Here is a 7,407-nt window from a genome sequence, read left to right as displayed (position 1 = left end):
AATAATAATAATAATAATAATAATAATAATAATAATAATAATAATAATAATAATAATAATAATAATAATAATAATACTGGCTTAAAATCTGAAACAGAAGTGTTTATCATAGCAGCCCAAGATCAATGCCTACCTACAAGGAACTACCAGGCCAACATATTAAAGAACAGTAGTTCCCCAACACGTCGTGTATGTCAACACCAAAATGAAACCATTGATCATGTTGTCTCCAAGTGCAGTCTTCTTGCGCCTACAGTGTATCTCAACAGGCATGATAGAGCTGTACAATATATTCAGTGGGTAATTTGAAAACACCTGAACTTGCCCCATGATAAAAAATGGTGGGAACACAAACCACCTCCAGTGCTTGAAAATGATCACATCTCACTCTTCTGGAACTTCACCATTCAAACTGACACATCTCTGATCACAAGCAGAAGTAGTGAGGGAGCATCATAGGCTATGTGTTCAGAGGAATTCTTTGGGGTTTGAATAACTCACCTTTGGAAACATGGGTGTTTGGCTCAACATCCTTAAACAAACCTTATTCAGGGACCTTTTGAGCGGGATGGGCTTCTCGACCTGAAGAAAATTCTAACTGGGCCCCACCTGCGAGATCATGCGCTGTTTATCTGGATATGAGATCACCATGTCGCACACATGTTGTAGTGATGCATGTGCCCGGTGTACTCTTATCAGACGGGTAGTCATGATGGGTATACAGGGCTTCGTATATTTTACCCCAGTGTCACTTTGATGGCTTGCACTGCTCTCTCACTCAATAATGATGATGATGATGATAATGATGATGATGATGATGATGATGATGATGATGATGATGATGATGATGATGAGTACGCTGACAAGGCTCCATGAAAGGATAGCACAACAGCTAAATAAGTACTTGCAGGAGTGTATAGTGTCCAGCTAGATGACAAAGGGTAAGACATTATTGCCAAGGATCCTGGAAAGAGAAATGTTGAATCCAACTTTAGACTAATAACGTGTCTTCCGCTAATGTGGAGACTAAAGTCAGGTGCTTTGGCCGGTGAACTGTGTAGATACTTGAGAAAAAGTAGGTTGCTACCTATTGAACTGAAAGGGTGCCGAAAGAGGAGCCTGGGTACGAAGGATCAGCTCTTAATTGATAATCTAATTATCAGGATTTGCAAGAAAAGACACACTTACCTGAGCATAGCATGGGTTGACTATCATAAAGCATACGATATGATACCACAACCCTGGATAATAAGAACAATGGAAATGGATGAAGTTGCAGCAAATATGAGAAGCCTCATATGGAACAGTATAGCATGAAGTGCTAGAAAACGGAATTGACAGCAGAGAATCAAGTATTAGAAGTGAAAATCAAGAGAAACTTCCAGGAGGACACTGTATCCCCACTGATCTTTGTGCTGTGGAATACTACACAAAATAAAGTTGAGGTATGATTTGGAAAGAGGTGAGGGAAAACTGAACCATTTGCTATTCATGTGACCTGAAGCTGTTCACAAGAACTGAGGCAGAACTGGAAAGCCTTGTCCAGTCTGTGCGGATATTCTCCAATGATATTAAGATTGAGTTTGGACTCTCAAAATTTGCTACGATGGTGATGAAATGAGGAAAGCTTTTCAGACCAGAAGGCATACGTACTACCAAGTGGTGATAAGATGAAGGCAATTCAACCTAAATCCAGCTATAAATACTTGGGAATACTTGAGGCAGATAGAATCAAACACAATAATATGAAGGAAAAGACAAAGAGATGCTGTAGCAACTGCTGCTGCGCGCACTACGGAGACTACAGGGGAACGACAACCACGACTGGAAGCTACAACTCAGCGAAGTGCTGCACGACGTTCCTACTCAAGGCCATGCTCCTCACGTTGGTCAATGACAGCATTCAACTACGATCTTACAATTGACTACAGTAATCACCCTGACGTTCAAATAGGCTGCATGTCTGCCAATTTTGTGGAGCTAAAAAGTGGCCTGGAGAAACTCTTTGACTGATCTTTTGAGAGGGGCGTCGCCTTATTCTCATGACTTTCTCAAGCGGATACGTGCCTACAGCTACGCGTTCCAAATGACTTCCTTCGACGCCAACATCATACGAGATGGGCATTTCATGCCTTCCTTTAAATTGCAGGGGGCAGATTTACCATAGAATTGGTTCCCTGCAGCCGCATGACGCTGCCTCACCTCAGTTTCTGCAGCTCTACTTCGTAGGAGACTACGCTGACCGGATATACTTAACAAACAGCCCCGGGCAATACCGGGTACATCTGCTAGTTATCATTAAGGCGGCGAGCTGGTAGATTCGCTAGCACGCCGGGCGAAATATTTCGCGGCATTTCGTCCGCCTTGACATTCTAAGTTCAGATTGGGCCGAGGTCCTCTTTGCCTTTCATCCTTTCGGGGTCGATGAAATAAGTACCAGTTATGCACTACGGTCGATGTAATCGACTTACCCTTCTCTCGAAATTGCTAGCCTTATGCCAAAATTTGAAATCTTTATTATTATCGTCATTGTTGTTGTTGTTGTCGCTAGGATATATAAAAAAGCGTCAGCAGTCCACAACTAGTGGATTAACGTAAAATTCTTGATTCTGATGTCTAGAACTCTGCGGAGGATTCGTACCGTTCCAAGCAGCTCTATTCTCTGTAGGTATCTTTATATTTACTTCTATTATTTTCAGTCTAGTTTGTGTAATTCCTACTTATAGTTCAAAATACTATGTCACCACCAAGGCATGCAATATCTGAGTAAACAGTCAATATACCCTACTTAAGATGTTCAATTTCATGACCACATTGGATTTAATACATCCCTCGGTATCTTTATTGTTGCTGTTGTCGCTCTTGTTGTAGTCGTCGTCGTCGTCGTCGTCGTCATCCTCCTCCTTCTCCTCCTCCTCCTCCTCCTCCTCCTCCTCATCATCATCATCATCATCATCATCATCATCATCATCATCGTAGGCTATGTTGAACTGAACAAATAAATATCCGTTTCAATTCTGTGCGGAAACTTGATTAATTTAGAAAAAACTTTTCCCTTCCAGTTTTGCTAACTGGAAAACATATGCTTGTTTGAGTAAGCGCTCCATTACCGAGAGTAGAATAAAGGTTTGTCTTTCGGCATTTTAAAGTGTTTAAGTATTTTGGTTAATAGCCACGAGCAATACTTACAACGATGTGTAAGACGGAAACGTGAGTGGTTGTGTGATGACAACCTTGTTGCCAAGGTGGTAGTAGTAACTTCAATAACATAAACAAACATATCGACGAATTTCTTTCAGTCGAAAATACTGAATTAACGAAAAAAAAAAGGACAACAAAACGTCTAGCATACAGAGAGCTTCAAGCTTAAATAACGTTTAAAAAGTAAGACTAAAATATAATAGAATAAGGTTGAAAATATCAAATAAAATGGAAAAAACACAGTGCATGCAACAATAACGATATAGCTTTTTCGACCGCTGTGGGTTAAATGGAGCTCTTTGCTTTCAGCTAGTTTAAGGGACAGAAGGGATGAACGCGTTACTATCGATAGTGACAGCTTTCTTCGTTGAAGAATTTAACTTCGAGTTAAGGAAGAAGCTGACATAATATTCTCTTCAAAAATAAAAGCGGCTTTTCATATGTTCTTGAAAGTAGATGGAAGGAGCTCCCGCCGATGTGTGACTAAATTTCTCCTATGTCGGTTACGGCAGAGCATATAAAAGTGGGTGCCTAGATTTTAAGACTATGAATCTTGAATGGAGAGCGCCAGGACTTGCGTGTCGTTGCACTAGCTCACCGCCCGATGTCACAGTGAACGGGTTTTAGAAATACGAGAAGGAAGGCATTGAGATATTGTCTACAATGTTGACTTCCGGTTTGTCATTATTTTTGCATAAAATATAGCCATAAAATAATACTTAAGTGTTATAGGATGGAAGATTTCACTCATGGCAAAATCTGATTGTCTTTGATCCTCACAGAGCCATCTGGAAGTTGCATTCCGTCGTTGGAATGGACTGGTCAATTTATTCAGTAATGCACATATATTATGATCACAAGGAATAGTCATGCTGATCAAAAAAACATACTTTATTATCTTCGTCTTTTACATCAATATTTGTGTTATTAGCTGTGATGGTTCTGTCTGTATGTACTGGAAAGTCTCAAAGAATCGTTATATTTTCTCCTTCGGTTACAGTTTCGGGGAGGTACTTATACCACTTGTCAATAGTTTTGATCTTATAATGCTGACATATTAACCAGTGTAGATATATCACCATTTCTGTCATGTCTTGATTTATACTGTGCTGAGACTAAAATTTTACATCCAGAGATTAGAGGGCCCACTGTTTTAATTTCATCATTACAGAATCGGCACTTTGGATCTATTCCATTTTTCATCTCATTGGCTTGGTAGTTCTGGATCAATAAGCTTTGATCTTGAGCATCTAACCTGAAGCCTTCGCCCTCTGTCTGTAAACAGCTTATTTTGCTTGTAAAAATCGTTTCTTTTCTCACATCTTCGTATTCTTTGAGCTTTTGCTTGAATTTTTTTTTTTTTTTTTTTTTGCTTCCGTGTTTCTTTTATTGATATCAGTTCTTCTCTTAGTGAGAATCCATATTTTCTCTTCATTTTTCTTGTTTTTCTGGATCTTACATCATTTTCACAGATTACCTCATATTGATATTTCCCCTCTCATTAATTCAATCTAATGTTTTCACTTTTACTTTTCCAGTTTGGAATACTCCTTAAGTTTGGTTTTCTTTGTGTTTATTTTTTTGCAGCTGGTTTCAGTTGCCTTTGCAGATACATAAATAATTTGATTTAACTCAGTAAGCTCAAGTTTTAATTCTTGCATGGTTTCTTTTGTTATACAGTTAGTAATTTTATTTATTTATTATTAATTTTTTTGTTTGTATTTGACAGTTTATAAAGTGGTTCTCTATGATTTATACTTAGATGTCTTACAACTGCACGCTCACTCAGAATTTTGCACTTCATTTCCATCATAGACTCTCTGTGTTCTTCATCAAACGTGTGGTTTTCAAATATCATCTCTTCACCTTCCCTGACGATCTTTATCAAGTTCATTAGAATTTCTTATTTCTTTAGACCTTTGTGTGATTTGGTCAGATGACAGTCTTTCAATTAAGTCTCGTGGTGGACTACTCTCTTCATTTAATTCTTTATTTCCTTCCTATTTTAGATCTTTAGATCGTTTCTGCTGCCTCCTTTATCACGATTATTTCACTATCTGTGAGACTATTATTTCTAAAGATGTCCCTCGTAACGTTTGTTAACTTGTTTTCATCCAATTAGGGTCCGCTATCTTGCTTTCGTGTTCTTCATATTTTTGGGGGGTTTGCAGTTTGTCTCTCTTGTGATGACCTACCTGATGTATAATAATAAGCGTATATTACTTCTTTATACTCTTCCCGGGTCCATTTGATCCAGTTAAATTTTCCCTTCTGGGGTGGTTGCGGTGGTGAACTTGGAGGGCTCAAGTTGGGACAGTTCCGTTTCAAGTGACCATCCCTGTTCGAATTCCAAGAAGAGTTTATACCAGTTTTCGACCCCATGTTGGCTTTTCCTTGAAGGACGCCCTTCCCGATCAGTCATTGGTAAGTGATTTAGTGTACTGTTTTAATTCTTCTCTTTGTTTCATAAAATATTTTTATGTTACATTGATATTATTACTATTGAGCTCTGTGTGCCTAATAAAGAAACGGCAGTTATAATCTCTACTATTATTATCCCCACCGTCATTATTGCCGTTACAGTTACCACTACCATGCAATTATAGCAGACGTGGCTATCGTTGATCGTTATTACTATTATTATTATTAAGGTGGTGATCTGGGAGAAACGTTAGCACGCCAGGTGAAATGCTTAGTCGTATTTCGTCTGTCTTTACGATCTGAGTTCAAATTCCGCCGATGTCGACTTTGCCTTTCATACTTTCGGCGTCGATAAATTAAGTATCAGTTGCGTACTGGGGTCGATCTAATCGACAGGCCCCTTCCAAAAAACTTCGGGCCTTGTGCCTAGAATAGAAAATATAATAATTGTTTTACTTCTCAGAGTGCTCGGCTTTCTTTGCTCTTGTTGATTTTGGGAGAGCAGACAGCAGCCTGCAGTCAGCGGTCACACAGAGTCTCTTTCCTCACATTATAAGCTTTGATAATTGGTTGTTAATTACCATTGAAGACATTCAACACCTAGGCACCAACCTCAACATCCTCGCCGTCCACAGCAGGGCATTTTTTTTTTTGCACTTCCTCTGCGCTCATGTCAATTCCGATTTCTCTGACATATTTCTCGAACTTGGCTGTTAGTGCTCCGAGTACCCCTACAACTACTGGGATGAAAGATACTCTCCTCATAGCTCACATTCTTGCAATTTCGTTTTTTAGTAGTCTGTACTTTTCCATCTTTTCTAGTTCTTTGTCACTTATGCATGCATCTCCAGGTATTGCAATATCCATAATGTTAGTTTGCTTCTTCCCTCTATCTACCAGAACAATGTCTGGTCCCTGAGCATCGATTAGGGAGTTACATTCGATTGTGGAATCTCACAGTATCTTGTATTCATTGCTTTCGGTGATTCCTGGTTTATGTTCGTACCGTTTCCGAGCTCGTTCAGCCCCTCCAGCGAACAAGCTTAACTCTGCCCATTACCGTTTTGATGGTGGGGGGGGTCAATAAATTAAGTAGCAGTTCAGCAATGGGATCAATGTAATCGATTATCCCCCTCTTTGCAAATTTCAGAGTTTTGTGACCTTAGTAGAAAGGATTATTATTATTGTGGTTGGTCTTCTTCTTTCTTTTCTTCTTCTTCTTCTTCTTCTTCTTCTTCTTCTTCTTCTTCTTCTTCTTCTTCTTCTTCTTCTTCTTCTTCTTGTTTTACTAGAAATCAATACATTATTAATATTGTAACTATTATTAACATCATCCTTATCACTTTACTTCTTACTACTACTACTACTACTACTACTACTACTACTACTACTACTACTACTACTACCACGACCACCACCACTACTACTACTACCATATGAGCTACTGCTGCTGCTACTACTACTACTTCGTTTTTCTTGGGTTTTTTTTCTTTTTCTTATGGAAACAGAAAATAGATAATTGGCAAAAGCATTGTTTTTTTTTTTTATATTTCCAGTAAGAAAACAAAACAAAATACATTACAAAGAAAAATAGTAAACAAGAAAACACACACACACACAAAAAAGCAACTAATCAGAAAGTGTTCTTATTTAAAATTTTTCTTTAGTCTTTGAAAACACTCATGTGTTTGTATTTGTATCTTTTCCTCTCTACCAAAATGACACTTATACTAAAGAAAGCAAGCATTTTCTCTTATATTTGTAATATATATTTTTAAGCTGTGC

Source organism: Octopus bimaculoides, chromosome 21 (assembly GCF_001194135.2).
Source record: "Octopus bimaculoides isolate UCB-OBI-ISO-001 chromosome 21, ASM119413v2, whole genome shotgun sequence".
NCBI classification, from domain to species: domain Eukaryota; kingdom Metazoa; phylum Mollusca; class Cephalopoda; order Octopoda; family Octopodidae; genus Octopus; species Octopus bimaculoides.
The sequence above is the reverse complement of the archived record's forward strand: the minus strand, read 5'-3'. Positions refer to the sequence as shown.